General features: G+C 32.7%; 1 protein-coding gene across 7 annotated transcripts in view; it reads right to left on the reverse strand.

The window, feature by feature from the left end:
- LOC137655857 (sodium/potassium/calcium exchanger Nckx30C-like) overlaps positions 1-20,811 on the reverse strand; it is a 705,766-nt gene that overhangs the window by 209,338 nt on the left and 475,617 nt on the right. The window lies entirely within an intron of this gene.

A 20,811-nucleotide genomic window follows, 5' to 3' on the forward strand; every position in this document is an offset into this window, starting at 1 on the left:
CATCTCAATAAACTCTAAACCTCCATTTTTCGTAGATTGTCAGTGCCCATCTCAATAATCCCTAAACCTCCATCTTTCTTAGATTATCAGAGCCCACTTCATTAAATTCTAAATCTCCATCTTTCTTCGTTTCCCTTTACACATCATCACAAACCATTGGAAAGTTAATCATTACTCTGAATGGAATACTCATTAGGTATTTTCCCTCCTCTGGTACTTATAGTTCCATAACATTTTATGCATGTTGCATAAGATCTTTCATAATTCTGACCATCCTTTACATTCAGATCTTCCCGGACAGTTCCATCCTGTTCGTAATACCAGGCATGCAGTTAATTCTAATAGTCAGGCCTTCTCCATCATGAGGTTCCATACTATATGGCATTCTAGAAGTTTTATTCCAGCTGTGACCAAATTGTGGAATGATTTTCCAAATCTGGTAGTTGGATCGGCTGATCTTCAAAAGTTCAAACTTGCAGCAAATTTTTTATATTAAACAGGCTGACGTAAGTCTTTTTATAGTTTATATATGAAAGATCTATTTTAATGTTGTTATTGTTTTTAAAACCTTTTGTTTTAATTGTTCATTACTTCTCGTATCTTTTATATATTTCCTTGTTCCCTTCCTCACTGGGCTATTTTTCCCTGTTGGAGCTCTTGGGCTTATAGCATCTTGCTTTTCCAACTGGGATTGTAGCTTGGCTAATAATAATAATAATAATAATAATAATAATAATAATAATAATAATAATAATATGGGCAGGCTTTTTCTATTTCTTTTCCCACCCTTCGTATCATAATCCTCCTATTAGTTAACATTAAGTCGACAGCGGGAACATTAGACAAGAGTTCCCGGGCTGTGTTAATAAGGGAAGACCATCAAAGAACCTTTATGTGGGTAGTTCAAAAAGATCCTTTCCAGGAAATGTAGAGATGGTGAGCTGGAACTCTCGAGTTCCTCTATTATGTTCCACCATCAAGACTCCTTATAAGAGGACTCCATAATTACCTACGAATCTCTAGCTAGTCGGCTCTCTAATCCCATAGAGAATTCCATTTAATTCGGAAAGTGGCCATAAGTATGCTTTTCAACTTATTAGGTTCTGAACTTGTACCATACGTTGGGTGTAATTCTCGATTATATCGCGTCGTAAGAATGATTATATAGTTTTTTTTTTCACGGTTTAGTAACGTGTCATAAGACGCACATTATTCGATCATGCTCTATAAGCTATAGTAGATTCCAAATTGATTTATGTGTTTTTAAAATTAACGATTGTATTATAAGCTAAATGTGATGCGTAAAATCATAGCCCAACTATCAACTCATTTCGTTTTAAGAATTATTTTCAATTTGTATCGTTTTCTTTGGGTTGTACTCTTTGGCGAAAAAACAGCTTTAAAGAAAAATTGTGACAGTTTATGCTAAATATAACTTCAAATGCTATTTTAGAGAAACAGACTTGAATGTATAGTTTTGTATGACACGGTTGAGCCACGTACTGTAGCAGCCAAATCAGTAAGCGTACCTAATCGTGCAATTGTCAGCATCTGGTGAAGACACCTTATTAGCAAGTTAAATGCTTCTGCACTTTTTTTTTTTTTTTTTTTTTTTGCGTAGAACGTTAGTATTTGTTGAAAGAATATGACCCCATATTTGTGTGATTGCATTGATAGCTAATCATCAGACTTTAAAGTTACTTATTTACTATGGTAACTAGCCCACGGAAAAAAAATAACTTTGGAAATAACACGCATTTTTTGGTTCGTCTACAAATGAGCCATTTAAAAAGATTGAAATTATTAGATATTTGTACGTTTTTTAAAATATGCTGGTTCCTTTTACCATATGTACAATTGGACGCAGGAATTCTAAGCACACCTTGCTCTGAGGAAGTACACCCTATCAACCTTGATGCCCGGCGAGTTCCTGTGTAGCTTTGCTCATCACCTCTCCCATCTCCCCCTAACCTAGCTGTTAAGTTACTCGCCGTGCAGTAAGGGGCCACTTCTTCAGAGCGGGGTGTGGCAGGAATTTCTGTGTGCAACTGTACCTGTATTATGAATAGTTAACATTTACATTCCTGCCCACTTGAATTCCTTACTCTATTATTATTAAGTCCAATATTAAGTCAGAGGTCTCTAACTCTCTGGGTAAGAATCAAACCCTACACTGTTAAAAACCGTAATTTTAATCGGAAATTCTCCGTAAAAATGCACTGTTCTCAGCCGTATTTCAGTAAAATACAGGCGGCTGTAATTATTACCCTACTTTGTTACTATCTTTTACGGGTTGCTGACCGTAATATCACTCCTTAACGTCAATATATCCGTTTTTAAAACTGTAAATGCCTGGCAATATTTACTCCAGGATTTTTGTTTTCTCGTTTTTACGGCACATTTTTAAGTGTATCAAGAATTGTGTTTGTGTCCGTGCATGTGTTTGTTTGTGTCTACCTATGTTTATTTGTGTGCATTTGAATGCATAGTTTCGAATCTCAATGTCGTTTTGAACGATTTTCCTACTGATGTTCACAGTGCCCCATCATTGCTTTCCAAATACTGTTAACTGCTCAATTAGTCAAATATTAAATAAGTTATTAATCGGTTCCCTCTCTTGAGTGTAAACTCCAGCACAATTGTTAGGAGGGCTAAGGAACTCCGGTGTTTTATTAGAAGGATAACTTTATATTATATTTTCTGTATGTATTCCTAATCACCATTTTCAAAACCTTTCCTACTACCATTGCTTCAGTCGAAATTATTACATTGGAGGGTAAATTTCCCTTACACGATGTGTTGGCTCGGCCATTTTGTCCAGTTGTGATCGGCATTTTATGATTTATTTATTGTTTGTCTTTTTTTCTTGTCTTTTTCTTTCTATGTATATAGTCATGTTTGTGTTGTTATTTTTATATGTATTGTCAAATTTGCCTTCAAGTATGGTGTAACATTTTCAACGGATACTATCTGAAAATATTGGTAAAAATCATAGACTATGCCAATGTTGTCTAATGCAGTGCCATATTCCTGGACTACAACATTAAAGACCATGCAGTTGCCTTCAGGCAGTTCGATATTTCAAAATATTGATAAACATTAGATTCTGTAAGGTAGTACAGTACCTTTTTGAACTGCTGTTACCATGTTTTTAAAAAACATTATTTTCAAACGTGACACCATTTCTAGGACCGTGAAGAATGGCTGTGTATATTAGAACTGAGAGTATCTTGCTCCTCATTTGTCCTGTTATCATGAGATTATGCTCATGAGGGTCTTTGCTAGGCATAGCATTTATTCATGTTTCATCTTTCACAATCCAGACTTGAAAGGATATTACATTTGACTGCTTCCTTCCCATCACAGGTAAGGTTCAAGAAGACCAATGAAATGGATCCTTTGATTGTAAGAAATTCAGTCTCACCATATGAGGTGGATTATTTTCGTCATCTTACTGATTCATATGATATTAAAACTTTTGACGTTATTCTAAAACAGGCTGTGAATAAATTATAACTAAGACTACAAAGAAGTGCAGTAATTGTTTGGGATTAGTATTCTCTGATTCCCTATGGATGTTATATAAAGCAAGGTTGGTTGGTATATTGGGACATCTGATAAGTGTTTAATTTCGTTAGTAATTGAGACTTGTAAGATAAGTAGGAAATCTCAAGCAGATTGGAATGGTATTTTTGAGTGATTATTTGCTTTTTGAATCATGACAACTGTGTAATGAGTATGAATATGTTGTTCTTTTAAATGCATATTTTGTCAACATTACTGGTAGGCATATACTTTCTCGGGTGTTGAACTATCATTAAAGGACAAAGCCTGATTTACTGATAATTGTCGATGTGCATCTCTGAAGAAACAGGAAATTAATCCTCTTTCGAAAGTTGATAAATGAGATCAGACTTGTAAAATTTATATTCAGCTAAGAGCTGTAGCTTGGACAGTGTATGCTCAGTTGACTTGTAAAATCTATAATCAGCTAAGAGTTGTAAATTAGACAGTGTATGCTTCAGCTGGCTTGTAAAATCTATACTCATCTAAGAGCTGTGACTTAGTGAATGCTTCAGCTGACTTGTAAAATCTTTATTCTGTCAAGAGCTGTAGGTTAGACAGTGTATGCTTCAGCTGGCATGTAAAATCTATACTCATCTAGGAGTTGTAACTTAGTGAATGCTTCAACTGACTTGTAAAATCTTTATTTTGTTACTTAGACAGTGTATGCTTCAGCTGGCTTGTAAAATCTATACTCATCTAAGAGCTGTAACTTAGATAGTGAATGCTTCAGCTGACTTGTAAAATCTTTATTCTGTTAAGAGCTGTAGCTTAGACAGTGTATGTTTCAGTTGACTTGTAAAATCTATACTCATCTAAGAGCTGTAACTTACATAGTGACTGCTTCAGCTGAATTGTAAAATCTTTATTCTGTTAAGAGCTGTAGCTTAGACAGTGTATGTTTCAGTTGACTTGTAAAATCTATACTCATCTAAGAGCTGTAACTTAGATAGTGAATGCTTCAGCTGACTTGTAAAATCTTTATTCTGTTAAGAGCTGTAGCTTAGACAGTGTATGTTTCAGTTGACTTGTAAAATCTATACTCATCTAAGAGCTGTAACTTACATAGTGACTGCTTCAGCTGACTTGTAAAATCTTTATTCTGTTAAGAGCTGTAGCTTAGACAGTGTATGTTTCAGTTGACTTGTAAAATCTATACTCATCTAAGAGCTGTAACTTACATAGTGACTGCTTCAGCTGACTTGTAAAATCTTTATTCTGTTAAGAGCTGTAGCTTAGACAGTGTATGTTTCAGTTGACTTGTAAAATCTATACTCATCTAAGAGCTGTAACTTACATAGTGACTGCTTCAGCTGACTTGTAAAATCTTTATTCTGTTAAGAGCTGTAGCTTAGACAGTGTATGTTTCAGTTGACTTGTAAAATCTATACTCATCTAAGAGCTGTAACTTACATAGTGACTGCTTCAGCTGACTTGTAAAATCTTTATTCTGTTAAGAGCTGTAGCTTAGACAGTGTATGTTTCAGTTGACTTGTAAAATCTATACTCATCTAAGAGCTGTAACTTACATAGTGACTGCTTCAGCTGACTCGTAAAATCTTTATTCTGTTAAGAGCTGTAGCTTAGACAGTGTATGTTTCAGTTGACTTGTAAAATCTATACTCATCTAAGAGCTGTAACTTACATAGTGACTGCTTCAGCTGACTCGTAAAATCTTTATTCTGTTAAGAGCTGTAGCTTAGACAGTGTATGTTTCAGTTGACTTGTAAAATCTATACTCATCTAAGAGCTGTAACTTACATAGTGACTGCTTCAGCTGACTCGTAAAATCTTTATTCTGTTAAGAGCTGTAGCTTAGACAGTGTATGTTTCAGTTGACTTGTAAAATCTATACTCATCTAAGAGCTGTAACTTACATAGTGACTGCTTCAGCTGACTCGTAAAATCTTTATTCTGTTAAGAGCTGTAGCTTAGACAGTGTATGTTTCAGTTGACTTGTAAAATCTATACTCATCTAAGAGCTGTAACTTACATAGTGACTGCTTCAGCTGACTCGTAAAATCTTTATTCTGTTAAGAGCTGTAGCTTAGACAGTGTATGTTTCAGTTGACTTGTAAAATCTATACTCATCTAAGAGCTGTAACTTACATAGTGACTGCTTCAGCTGACTCGTAAAATCTTTATTCTGTTAAGAGCTGTAGCTTAGACAGTGTATGTTTCAGTTGACTTGTAAAATCTATACTCATCTAAGAGCTGTAACTTACATAGTGACTGCTTCAGCTGACTCGTAAAATCTTTATTCTGTTAAGAGCTGTAGCTTAGACAGTGTATGCTTCAGCTGCCTTGTAAAATCTATACTCATCTAAGAGCTGTAACTTACATAGTGACTGCTTCAGCTGACTTGTAAAATCTTTATTCTGTTAAGAGCTGTAGCTTAGACAGTGTATGTTTCAGTTAACTTTAAAATCTATACTCATCTAAGAGCTGTAACTTACATAGTGACTGCTTCAGCTGACTTGTAAAATCTTTATTCTGTTAAGAGCTGTAGCTTAGACAGTGTATGTTTCAGTTGACTTGTAAAATCTATACTCATCTAAGAGCTGTAACTTACATAGTGACTGCTTCAGCTGAATTGTAAAATCTTTATTCTGTTAACAGTTGTAGCTTGGACCGTGTATGCTTCAGCTGGCTTGTGAAATCTATACTCATCTAAGAGCTGTAACTTACATAGTGAATGCTTCAGCTGACTCGTAAAATCTTTATTCTGTTAAGAGCTGTAGCTTAGACAGTGTATGCTTCAGCTGCCTTGTAAAATCTATACTCATCTAAGAGCTGTAACTTACATAGTGACTGCTTCAGCTGAATTGTAAAATCTATATTCTGCTAAGAGCTGTAGCTTAGATAGTGTATGCTTCAGCTGACTTGTAAAAACTATACACAGCTATAGCTTAGACAGTGTATGTTTCACTTAGAAATTGATTTAATTTGCTCTTAAAAGAAATTCTTTCTGTTGCATTTCAGATAATTAGATGATGAGCTATCCTCAATTCCGTATTCTGCCATAGAATTAAGTATTTATTTCTTTAAACAAGATGATACTCTCATTAACTGCTCAAAGGGACATAAAGCCCTTCCTGATGGTTGTTTTTGACAGTAACCATAGTAGTGAGAAATTCATTGTGCCTCATTTTAGCTTTCCTGAAACTAGACTGACTAGGTCTTTTAGTCAATTGGTACTTATCCATATTGTTTTGTAAAGACAGCTTATTTCATATCATTGCCCAGTAATATGGGTGTAAGATTTCTACCACCGTACATCCTGCGTGTCGTAGAAAGTGACTAAAAGGACAGCTGCTGCCATGCAGGCTTGCTTTTTGCTTTAGCAAAAGGCTTGTCTCACTGCCAATAACTATGAAAACTTCTGCCTTGCAGTTGGACTATTTAAACAAATGTTAAGCCCACCACCAATAACTGTGGTTGAAGTCTGCAAGGGTATGCGATCATAAAAAACCTCTGCCAAAGTATAAACTATGCTTTATGCTGTTAGAGGGCGCATCACGCAACCGACCTCGTAATGTAAGGATAATGGTTGTAAAGAAGAAGCTGAATTTATAGCTATAAAGATGTTTCATTAAGGAAGTTAGAAAGAAGAGGTTCGTTTTGTACTTGGATAAACGTTCAAATTAATCCTTTAGGTAAATATGGTTGTGTTAGTCCTAGCCTCGATTATTGCCCAGTTTCTATTGCTCCTTCTTATCTAGTTTTTAAATGCTTATTAGTTATAACATCTTAGAAAAAAAGAATACTCAAAGTAATCGACTGTTCCTTCGTTTGTAATTTGGCTTTCACAAGAGCCATGGAGTTTTGTTGCCCCTCTTTACAGTTTTGTAAAGAAATTCCTAGATTCAGGGGACGAAATACGTATGAATGTCCTTGCTTTGGACCATGCTAATCCTGAAGTCTTTGTTTTTAAACCTGCATAGATGGGAGTCTTGGTCGTTTATCATCTTAAAGGTTAAAGTGTGGTTTCTGTTCCAGTATCATATGGAGAGAACGTCAACTGGCATGCCCAATCACCCAATGTGGTTCTCAGCCATAGCAGTAATCACCCCAGTAAATAGGTTAATCTTTCAGTCCCTGGCTATGATCGATCTGCTGCCTTGTGAATGCAAGGCAAACACGGATCCACTGTACTACCCAGGAGGTTAGATTGCAGAATAGTTGTTGATGGGTCTCTTTGCATCAATCCCATATAGTAAGTGTAGATCTGTGGTTGCTGAATCTTTAACAAAGATCTAGCAGAAACTGAGGCACAATGCAAATTAACCAGGATCAAGGTGAATCCCATCAGAAATCAGTGTTAGTGGACATAGGATACTGGATCCTGGCCACCTATATCTTTTCAGTATTTTTTTCCCTGTAACTGGTGTAGCTCAATTAAGATTTTAGGTGTGAATCTTGATTGTAAAATCTCCTTTGGGGATCATATTAGTTTTGTCTCCCAATCAATTGCTAAAGAAACTGATATGGTATGGAAGTCTTTAGAAAAGTTTGAAAACCGGCCCATCCTAAAGAAAAGTTTAAATCAGTTTATCTTTCCATGTTTTGATTGTCGTTTGTCTGTCTGGTTTTTAGAAACTGGCTTATGTTTAATTGTTGAATAAAACCTGGGTGCACTTGAATTCCTTATTTGCGATTTAGATATAGTCTGACACCGCTGTTCAATTACCTCTTTGCACAGATGGTCACCGGAATTTATGGCACGCCACGCATTGAGGATGTAGACCATGTCAACCCTTACTGCGCGACGAGTAACCAAACAGCTACAATAGGGAGAGAAGGCCGAGGTGATGTGTGCGCAGTTATGGTGAGACAGGACGTACTTTCCTCAAAGTGAGGTGGGTCAGATATTCTTGTATCCAACTGTACGTATAGAAGATTTTTCATCACTTTGATCATCCATTCCTTTCAGATCGTCATAGTCGATACCATTCATCTCCTAGCAATAAGTATTCAGTTTATGTTAACCGCCTTGCCTCTCTTTCATTATGTTTAATGCAACTAAGTATTTCAAAAGTTTTATTCTGCCTGGGATGAAATTGTGGAGTGATCTTTCTAAGCACATGATGTGTAGTTGGACATTGGAATTCTTGATACACCTCGCTTTCTGCCCGACCAATTCTTATGTTTAGCCCCTAGCACCAACCACCTCTTACATCTCTCCTTACACTAGCTGTTACTTGCTGTGCAGTTAGGGTGTGACAGGGGACACGTCCTCAGAATGAGGTGTGTCAGGAATTTTTGTAACCAACTGTACTTGCTTTTGTGTTGAGCACGTCCATAGATGGCTCGTTTCATGATTAATCTTTTGCGCATCTATCCAAAATTTTTATTTGTCTCAATACATTTGTTCTTGTTAGTTTTCTTTTAGAGTTTTTTATTTTTAAGTTTTTCTCCGTACCCTCTTAGAGGTAGTTTACCTATAAGAGGCATTCTACTTTCCCAGCTAAGAATTCAGCTAGGTAGATATTTAATGAACTATATGAGTAAATAACTCATAGTACCTAAATCATACACTAACTGCTAGATTTTCAGGTAGAATTCTATTGAGCCTTTGACACATGACGTATCTAAGACAAAACGCGAAACTAATAGGCGTAGATTTTGTCCTCCAAAATGATATAAATATTTCATTCATCTTCAAACCATTTGGTCTTATTCGTAATGACATCCAACTCTCTCGATAGGCGCTATCAGTATCTTGGACTGATTTATTATCTCGTGTCGCAAGAAAAGAACGTTGATGTCCCTTTGATTCTGACCATCTGTCAATTCTTTGAAGACCAAAGTTACGTTCAAATGGTATATAGAACGTCTAAACGTGATTTAGAGTTTTTTATAAGGGAAGAGAAGGGACAGAATAATGTTTTAGAGAATATCCTTTAAGTATGTCCTTATGATCACCTCCCAAGTCCTTTCTCATACAGACTAGTTCGATGGAGGAATAGATTATGGCTACTGACGACAGCCGCCGTCCCTAGTTTACAAGGACGGTGAGGTTATAGACGCTACTGGAAACTATATATATATATATATATATATATATATATATATATATATATATATATATATATACATATATATATATATATATATATATATATATATATATATATATATATATATATATTCTGGCCATAAAGTATGCATATGTAGTCTCTGCTTCAGGGTTATTTTTTAACTTTTCGATTAAACTTTTAAATATAAATAAGTGAAAGTTACCAGATGATATCTTATCATTACTGAATATTTACTAATAGAGTGAACTGTATACTTGTTGATAAGAACCACAGTGATTATAGAAATGTGATGTGTTTCTCTGCTTAATGTTCTTAGCCCATTACTTTTTATATCACACAATGCACAAAGCGTGATTTGATCTTTGAATTAATCTTGTTCCTAATGCAGGTGATACTATTCTTATTGCACTGATCCTATCTCTAGCGTATAAGTCTGTGGTTTATTAATTTTTGAACAAATATGAAATTAGTGCATGTTGCTGTTTGGGGGAATGAAATTGAACTAACAAAACTCAAGGTTATGGTGGTCTGTATGGTAAAGACAATATTCGGGATTTGTTTTTGAACGTCTTTTGGCAAAACGTCTAAATAGATTTGCTGATGGTAATCACCTATTCCATAGTTTGCAATTTGGCTTTCGTAAAGGCCTTGTAGCATGTGATGCCCATCTTACAATCTCCAATGCTGTACAGAAATCCATTGATTGTGGTCAGGAAGTTCGTATGATTGGCCTTGATTTTAGTGCTGCCTTTGACCGTGTTAATCATGAGGCCCTTGTTTTCGAACTTCAGTTGGGAGTGGGTGAGTCTTGTGTTTAGCATTATTATACAATTTTTTAAGTAATAGATTGCAAAGAGTTGTTGTTGATGGGCACCATAGTGAGTATGGGACTGTGATATCTGGTGTTCCTCGGAGTAGTGTTCTAGGCCATTACTTTTCATACTATATACACATGACATGTGGTTTGGCCTAGAAAACAAGCTCGTTGCATATAGAGGTAATGCTACGCTCTTTGCATCAATTCCATCTACTGAATATAGATCTTGGGTTGCTAAATCCCTTGATAGAGATCTAGCTAAAATTAATACATGGTGCAAATTATGGGGGTAAGAAGTTGAATCCTAACAAAACTCAAAGTATGATTGTAAGTAGGTCAAGGACCTCAACATACGGATCTCATTATTGATAATGTTTCTTTAACTTTGTATGAATCTTCTAATTTTAGGTGCAATTCTCGACAGCAAATTTACTTTTGAGAAACACATTAGGTCTGTGTCATCTTTAATTGCTCAAAAATTGGTTTATTGAGAAAGTCTTGTAAGGTTTTCGGTGATCAATCTGTTCTGAAGAAGTGTTATAAATCTTTCATTCTACCTTGTTTCGAGTATTGTTCTCCTGTCTGGTCTTCAGCTGATTCTCATCTTAATTTCTGGAACGGGAACCTAAGGTCTATTAGATTTCTTATTCCTGACCTTGATATTAATCTCTGTCACTGTCGTTCAATTAGTTTATTATGCATGTTGCATAAGATTTTTTCATAACTCTGACCATCCATTACATTCAGATCTTCCCGGACAGTTCCATCCTGTTCGTAATATTAGGCATGCAGTTAATTATAATAGTCAGGCCTTTTCCATCATGAGGCGCAATACTAAACAGTATTTTAGAATTTTTATTCTAGTTGTGACCAAGTTGTGGAATGATCTTCCTAATCGGGTAGTTGAATCGGCAGAATTTCAAAAATTAAAACTTGCAGCAAATGTTTTTTTGTTGAACAAACTGACGATAGTCTTTTTATAGTTTATTTATGAAAGATCTATTTTAATGTTGTTGCTGTTCTTAAAATATTTGATTATGATTATTCATTACTTTTTATATAGTTTATTTATTTCTTTTCCTCACTGGGCTATTTTTCCCCGTTGGAGCCCTTGGGCTTAGAGCATCCTGCTTTTCTAACTAGGGTTGTAGCTTAGCTAATAATAATAATAATAATAATAATAATAATAATAATAATGATAATAATAATAATAATAATGATAATAATAATAATAATGATAATAATGATAATATACTCAGCCTAGTCTATTAATTCACTGATAATGTTTCTTTACACTCAATTCATATAAGATTCTACGTGGTATTCTAGAATGTAAATTAAATTCAGAGAAATATATAGTATGTTTCTACTCAATATTTTCTCAGAAATTATGTATGCTGAGAAAAAACATCATATTTTTATCTTCAAGAAATGTCTCTTATGAGGAAGTGTATTTGATATAGATCTTCGCATAGTTTCTTAACTAAAAATTCACCTCCTGATCTCATAATGGTCTAATGATTATTGATGATCTTAGCTTAAATCTCTTACACCATTGTTTAATTATATTTTTGGGCTCAGGCTATGTCGTCCTGATGGAAGTTCCTTTAAAGTAGCTTCCTAGGGTACATTTAACTACAGTGATATTCCCAGAGAATTTTACCTTAAGGTAACAAGAATTCTAACTCCTGGAGCAAATATCCCTAATTTACTCTTATAGGGATACCGCATAATATCAGAGGACGTATTCTTGACACGCCACATAGCTATCTTCACCCCGAATAGCGTTTACGCTTCGAGAGGGAAAGTGGCAAGAAACGAAAGGGGAGCCGTTATTAAGGCACCACTGCTTACTGTTTTGAGTACCTAGATGACGTCATATCCGTCCGCCATCTTTATTCCTTATCTCGTAGCGCCATTGCTCGGTGATTTTCCTGTGTTCGGCGATCTTTTACACTCGGATCCTTTCATACTATACCATCCACCATGCTGTACTATAAAGTAAATTGCAATTTTAAATTCCCCATATGTGGTTTGGAACTATACCACGTTGAATAAGTTTCATTCCACCAGTGGCCAAATTGTGGAATGATTATTCTAACGATTTGGTTGAATCACTTTAACTTCACGCGTTCAAACTTGGTGCAAATGATTTATTAAAGAGGAGGCCGTTAATAACTCGTGTTTAATAGTTCCTCTGAATTTTCTTTTTTCATGTTTATTTTGCTATGTTATTGGACTTATTTTTTTATTTATTCTCAGTTATCTTTTATTTTTCAATTACGTTTTCCCTACTAAGCAGCTGTCCTTAGATTGCGATAATAATAATAATAATAATAATAATAATAATAATAATAATAATAATAATAATAATAATAATGTCATCTCTCAAATAATTATCAAGCTATTATTATTATTATTATTATTATTATTATTATTATTATTATTATTATTATTATTATTATTATTATCGAACCTTGAAACTATATATTAACCTCCACAATTTTGTTCATCAGTTTCTCTGCAACTTTAAGATTGTATACTATTTTCAATATACTGTATATATATATATATATATATATATATATATATATATATATATATATATATATACACATATATATGTATATATAGGTATATATGTTTATATATATGTGTATATATATATTATATATAAATATATATATATTATATAAATATATATATATATTATTTATAAATATATATATATGTATATATATTATATATAATATATATATATATATATATATATATATATATATATATATATATATATATATATATATATATATATATATATATCTTTTTCTTATTTTTGGAACAAGGGTGAATTATCTTCCACATAAAAGAACATATTATGTAACTTCACATACGTAATGTATTGGAGCACGTCATCTGAGGCATGTGAAGATTATATATATATATATATATATATATATATATATATATATATATATATATATATATATATGTATATATATATGTGTGTGTGTGTGTGTGTGTGTGTTCTTGCCATATCACTATTCCAATGTTGTTACTTACATTATTATTACCATTACTAATACCAAATCATACGCGTTGTTCGTACAAGAAAGTTAAGAACAATTATTGTGAAGTCATTCATTTTTATATTTAATAATCTTTTAACTTAATTTAGTTTCATTTCACATTACACAAGAATAGTTTGAATATTGTTCAAATAGATTCATTATAGAGGATAAATTGAATAATCCAGATTTTATTTTGAACCGTAAACTAGTAACTTTTGAATTATTTTGTAACATCTTATAGTTCACCATTGTTTTCGATTAGTAACCCTATCTGATATTTTCGGAACCTCTTAAAACTTAACATTATAACTTGTATATGTATATAAAAAATTTAAATTCTTATATAAACATAACATTTACCATAGAAGGAATGGCTGTCACACCAAGATAATACCTACCTTACTAAACATAACACAAAGAAAATATCATTGATGGAAACAAGAGACAGGTCTGACGTCACACACTCGTCTTCGATTTCAGGCAAATCAGTCAGGGAATCACATGTAAAGACCATAATTCAAGCTTCCGCCAAAGTATAATGTTTGTCCTTAGAATAATCCTTAATGTTACATAAAATCTTACATAAAACTTTTGTTCCATGCTTATTAGAAGTAAAAGAAAGAAGATGCAGATGAAAAACCTTAGTATTAGACCTTTTGCGCTCGTGGGAGGTAATGCTCTTCTAGCTCTTTAACTTCTTTACTAATTGTCAAAGTAATAGGTTGTCATTTCAGCTTGACAATTCCCTCTAAATACAATGGAAAATTCTTGTAAAGATTCACAACAAATTGTCAAAGTAATAGGTTGTCATTTCAGATTGATAATTCCCTCTAAATACAATGGAAAATTCTTGTAGATTTACCTGCTTGTTACAAATGTTTTCTGAGTGGTAACAAGCAGGTGAATCTACAAGAATTTTTCCATTGTATTTAGAGGGAATTATCAATCTGAAATTCGAATCCCTGAACGTTTACTAATTAAGACCTTAATAGGTTGTCATTTTATTGTCATGTGAGTTTTCGCAAATATTCAAGTTATAATAGATTGAACTATTGATACTTTTACGGCATGTTAATTCTTAGAAAGTAATATCCAATGTTAAAAAAAAAATAACCGTAATTTTAACCTTAAATTTGTCGTAAAAATATACTGTTCATTAAAGTACAGGTGACCGTAATTTTTGCCCTATTTTGTTATTATTTTTTACGGGTTGGTGACCGTAATATCTCTTCTTTACGTCAATATATCCGTTTTTAAAATTGTAAATGTCTGGCAACTTTTATTCAAGAGTTTTTACCGATTTTTTTACGACATATTTTTAGCAATGTAGCTAAAAGTATAATTGAACTAGCTACCTTTCTATAGTTTGCGAATTTTTCAAAAATGATTTTCCAGTTCTTTTTTGTAATTTACATTATTTGTATTCAAGTTCTTAAATGGTTCAAACAACAATCTAACAATCTTAACAATATGATCGATTTATAAAGAGAAATTACTTGAAAAACGTTAAATAATTTTCCTTCAAGATCGTTGGATATTTCGATATTTTTAATATTTTTTAGGAGTTATGTTTATCAAATGCAAATTCAAATAGAATTATTTTTAGGAATGATTTATTATTTTTACATCCTTTGAAGCAAATCAACTATGTGCAGAAATGATCTATTATAACATTGATACACAAAAATACAACTTATGACAACTATTACTTTGATTTTACCCTATTAACAATTCTTTAATATAATTCTAAAGCATTGAAATACTCACAGAGCATTATCTTCCACTTTGCCAAAATAGAGAAGCCATTTCCCTACCTCTGTCAATTTTATAATAAGAGAGAACTCTCCTTGTTTCTGTCTCTCACTCACTTTTTAATTCATCAAATCACAGATACAAAACCTTGCTAATAAAAACCAAGAAGAAGAAACGAGTGACGGAGTTAGACAGAGTAAGGGAAGTGACTTGGGAATCATTCGCTTAGACTAAAAAGAAAACACCACTTTGTCCTCGTAACTGCAACACACACAGTCAGAGCACACAAACCAAGATGCACAAAATAATTATGGTTTTTGAGGCGGAGGCAGGCAAATGAGGAGAACGAAGAAGAGGTGTGTTCATTTCACCATATTTTTTTTTTTTTTTTCGTTTTGCGTAATAGATGTTGGAATGAAGATTACAACGGGCCGAGAGAGAAGAGATGCCAAATGAGACGTTGAAGATGAAAAGAGAAGGCAGGTAATAAATCAGCGAGAGAGAGAGAGAGAGAGAGAGAGAGAGAGAGAGAGAGAGAGAGAGAGGGTTTGTGCGCTTCATTTATGAACGTATTGGTTAAAATTCCGCTAAAACGTCTTCGCTAAATAAATTAATCTGATAATTACATAAATAAAAAAAAAACTATAAGAATTTCTCACATCCAAAAAAATAAAAAAATCAGGCAAAACCTTCATTCACTCTTTAAAAAAAATGTCACCAAAAATCAGCAGAGGTTATAAAGAAAAGTCGAATAAAAGAAAGCTTTGGAGAACCACTGCTCGGAAGAATTTCAAAGGACAGGGTATCTATAGAGAGCGCACATAATAAAAAGGAAGGAAATAGTTACGGTTTCCTTCCTTTTCTCGTGGATCTTATTGGAAAGGAAACCAGTGATACATGCAACGGTAAATAGCTGGAGAAGGGAAGTCTACCCTTGAAATATAGAGGGTAAAGAAAACGGAGGACTCAAAGAAGAGAACCTTGAAATATAGAAGGTAAAGAAAACGGAGGACACAAAGAAGAGAACCTTGAAATATAGAAGGTAAAGAAAACGGAGGACACTAAGAAGAGAACCTTAAAATATAGAAGGTAAAGAAAACGGAGGACACAAAGAAGAGAACCTTAAAATATAGAAGGTAAAGAAAACGGAGGACACAAAGAAGAGAACCTTGAAATATAGATAAAGGTAAAGAAAACGGAGGACACAAAGAAGAGAACCTTGAAATATAGAAGGTAAAGAAAACGGAGGACACTAAGAAGAGAACCTTGAAATATAGAAGGTAAAGAAAACGGAGGACACAAAGAAGAAAACCTTGAAATGTGGAAGGTACAGAAAACGGAGGACACAAAGGAGAGAACCTTGAAATATAGAAGGTAAAGAAAACGGAGGACACAAAGAAGAGAACCTTGAAATGTAGAAGGTAAAGAAAACGTAGGACACAAAGAAGAGTACCTTGAAATATAGAAGGTAAAGAAAACGGAGGACACAAAGGAGAGAACCTTGAAATGTGGAAGGTAAAGAAAACAGAGGACACAAAGAAGAGAACCTTGAAATATAGAAGGTAAAGAAAACGGAAGACACAAAGGAGAGAACCTTGAAATGTGGAAGGTACAGAAAACGGAGGACACAAAGAAGAGAACCTTGAAATATAGAAGGTAAAGAAAACGGAGGACACAAAGGAGAGAACCTTGAAATGTGGAAGGTAAAGAAAACAGAGGACACAAAGAAGAGAACCTTGAAATATAGAAGGTAAAGAAAACGGAAGACACAAAGGAGAGAACCTTGAAATGTGGAAGGTACAGAAAACGGAGGACACAAAGGAGAGAACCTTGAGATAGAGAAGGTAAAGAAAACAGAGGACACAAAGAAGAGAACCTTGAAATGTAGAAGGTAAAGAAAACGTAGGACACAAAGAAGAGTACCTTGAAATATAGAAGGTAAAGAAAACGGAGGACACAAAGGAGAGAACCTTGAAATGTAGAAGGTACAGAAAACGGAGGACACAAAGAAGAGAACCTTGAAATATAGAAGGTAAAGAAAACGGAAGACACAAAGAAGAGAACCTTGAAATATAGAAGGTAAAGAAAACGGAAGACACAAAGAAGAGAACCTTGAAATGTAGAAGGTAAAGAAAACGGAGGACACAAAGAAGAGAACCTATTTCGAGGGTAAAGAATGGCATGAAAGAAAATGGAATGAATTCAGTGGTAAAGAATTTGGAAAAGAAAAACTGTATAATATTTAAAAAGAAATGATTTCAAAATAAATATTGAAATATTCAATATTTTAAGCACTAACATTAAAACAATTAACTGTTTCAATGGTAAAAAGACTGGGAAGGTAAAATTGCATTAAAAAAATGAAAATTATTTCACAATAAAAATCGGTCTGAAAATTAATTCATGATACTAAGCACAAACGTTAAAACTGTCAACTGTTCAAGTATTAAACATATCCATGTGGACGTTAAATATATGCTAGTAATTATAATTACTTGAACTAAGATACTATCAATGTCAGGTTTCATTGTGACTGAGAATTTATATTGAATTGTCGAATAAGAGAGAAAAATCCAAACCATTAAAAAAAGGCTCTATAGAAATAGATAAAGGTTACGTACAGTCTGTAATGCATAAAAAGCATATACAGACCTGAAACTATGTGAATATCAGCGAAAATAATAATAAGACCATACTGTTCAGAGAGAGAGAGAGGAGATCTGGTATTGCAAGAGAAATTAAAGCAGATGGAAATGGAAAAACAAAAAGTAAATTTAGAATGTATAAGGCATAACTAACAGATAAACACAATAGCCAAATGCAAAGGGAATAGTGAAAATGAAGAATTGGTTAGCAAAGGGAGATTAGATAAAATTGAAAGAAAAGGAAAAAAAGACAGGAGAGGAAAGATAAAGTAACTGCAGCAAAGACAAATCAATGATTGCGTGAAGAATGAGGGAACACAGAAGAGAAGATGGAATAAAGGAATGAAGGCACTCAATAAATGGGAAGCATAATATGTCAGTCATTCTCATTATAAAAGAATCAGAATGAATTTATTCTTTTTGTCCAGAAATAGAATACGGAGATTTAAATCAAAGGTCAAAAAGTGGGACAAAATGGGTAGGTTTCTGAACAGCTTTATTTGAGGATTTGCGATCAGTTTCTCTACGTTTTTGTTGCAAAGATTATTCTAATTTCAAGTCACTGAACAGAGTTTTAAAGCTTGGAGCCAATTTATGTTTACATTTATAAATATATTAAAACAAAAATATTAATTAGGGAATCAGTGAAAGCAAAAGTAAAACTGATATCTTAAGTCGATATAAATATATCGTTATGTAAACATGTACACTGTTAAAAAAACCGTAATTCTAATAGGAAATTCTCCGTAAAAATATACTGTTCGCAGCCGTATTTCAGTAAAATACAGACGAACGTAATTTTTACCTTACTTTGTTATTATCTTTAACGGGTTGTGACAGTAATATCACTCCTTTAACGTCAATATATACGTTTTTAAAACGGTAAAAATCCTGGAATAAATATTACCAGGCATTTAGCGTTTTCTTCATGCAAATTTTTAACAGTAGAAAGTAGCGAATTTAAAGTAACTAAGAAATCGCTAAAGGTTATAAAGAAAAAACGTTAAGCAAACAGGTTATAGAAAAATAACTCTCGGAATACGTAAAGAATATTTTTAAAACAGTTCGCGAGACCTTCCGGAATAAAAGAAAGGACATCCAGCCATTTGCAATTCTGACCGCAGTAAAACTAGCCCTTCATTTGGGTAATGGGAATGAAGGTCACGTGACTATCCATTCATAAGCCTTCGTCTCTCTTTCACTCTCCCTCTCTTTCTCCCTCTATAAACAAGGCTATATGCACAGCATAATATCGCGACGTAAACAAACAAATGAACAAAGTCGAAGGCTTTTTCCATTTTTTATTTTTTTAACACTATTGTAACATTAAGAATAAATACATATTGTTATATTTTGAACAGTTTATTCATTTTAACGCAATGAACGATTACCGTATTCTAAGATGATAAGCTTTTTCCAATTTTAATTTTTTTAACACTATTGTAACATTAAGAATATTGTTATATTTTGAACAGTATATTCATTTTAACGCAATGAACGATTACCGTATTCTAAGAAGATAAACTTTTCCCATTTTTTATTTTTAAAAAATAATTTTTACTCGACGGAAGAAAAATAAATTTGTTTTTGTCTTCAACGTAAATAATCTTGCATTGACGAGGCTATTCATTCATACATTATGGCTGAATGTATAATTATCGTCTAATAACTTACTAAACTTTTGCTTGTTCGAATTCATTTGTAACCTCTAAAGATAAAAAAGATATAATGAGGAGGAGAAATAAGATAAAACAGCGTGCGCGAGTGTACCTTCAAGCACGAGAACTCTAATCCAAGACAGTGGAATGTTTCTTAGAGTTTGAGAGGTGGGAAACAGGACTTGAAGGAAGGTGACTTACGGATCAAGAATCTTTGCAAACGGAGAAAGATAATCTATTAGGGATGGTAATGGAACGAAAGAGAGTGGAAGTGTGAAAACGAATTAAAGGAAACGATAATGAGAAAGATGAAAAACAAAGCACAAGGAAATCAGTCCAGTCGGGAAGAGTAAAAAAGGTGAAGAAGGTCATTATATATGTGTGTGTATATATATATATATATATATATATATATATATATATACATATATATATATATATATATATATATATATATAACTGTATATAATATATACATATACATAAGTACATATATATAATATATTTATGTATATACAGTCTATATATATATATATATATATATATATATATATATATATATATATATATATATATATATATATATTTATTTATATATATACAGTCTATATATATATATATATATATATGTGTGTGCTGTATAATATATACATATATAATACATACATATACACATACATACATGTATATATATGCATATATATATACACACACACATATATATATATATATACACACACACACATATATATATATATATATATATATATATATACACACATATACATACACATTAATATCGTGCTATCTCAGTCTTGCTCGGGTTACATATTACTCCTTCATTATGGAAAATGCTATTCCTAGTTGGGCATGTACGATGCTCAAGATCTTATCAGTAGAAGAGGGAAAAAACTAACAGACAACTGAAACTAAGTAAAATATTGATCTAGAAAAAGGCTAATAAAAATGCAGTCCATTTCACAATCACGGCTCTGATAAAGACAATAATCACTTAAATTGTAATGATAAGACTTTTCCAATGATAATGATGAAATGGTGATAATAATAATAATAATAATAATAATAATAATAATAGATGCAGCAATGTTAATAACAAATAATAATAATAATAATAATAATAATAATAATGTGAAATCAAGAATAATAATATAATAATAATAATAATAATAATAATAATAATGATAATAATAATAATAACAATAACACTTTATTGTGAAATCAAAAGTGATGATAATAATAATA

This window comes from Palaemon carinicauda, chromosome 16, assembly GCF_036898095.1.
Source record: "Palaemon carinicauda isolate YSFRI2023 chromosome 16, ASM3689809v2, whole genome shotgun sequence".
Classification (NCBI taxonomy): Eukaryota; Metazoa; Arthropoda; class Malacostraca; order Decapoda; family Palaemonidae; genus Palaemon; species Palaemon carinicauda.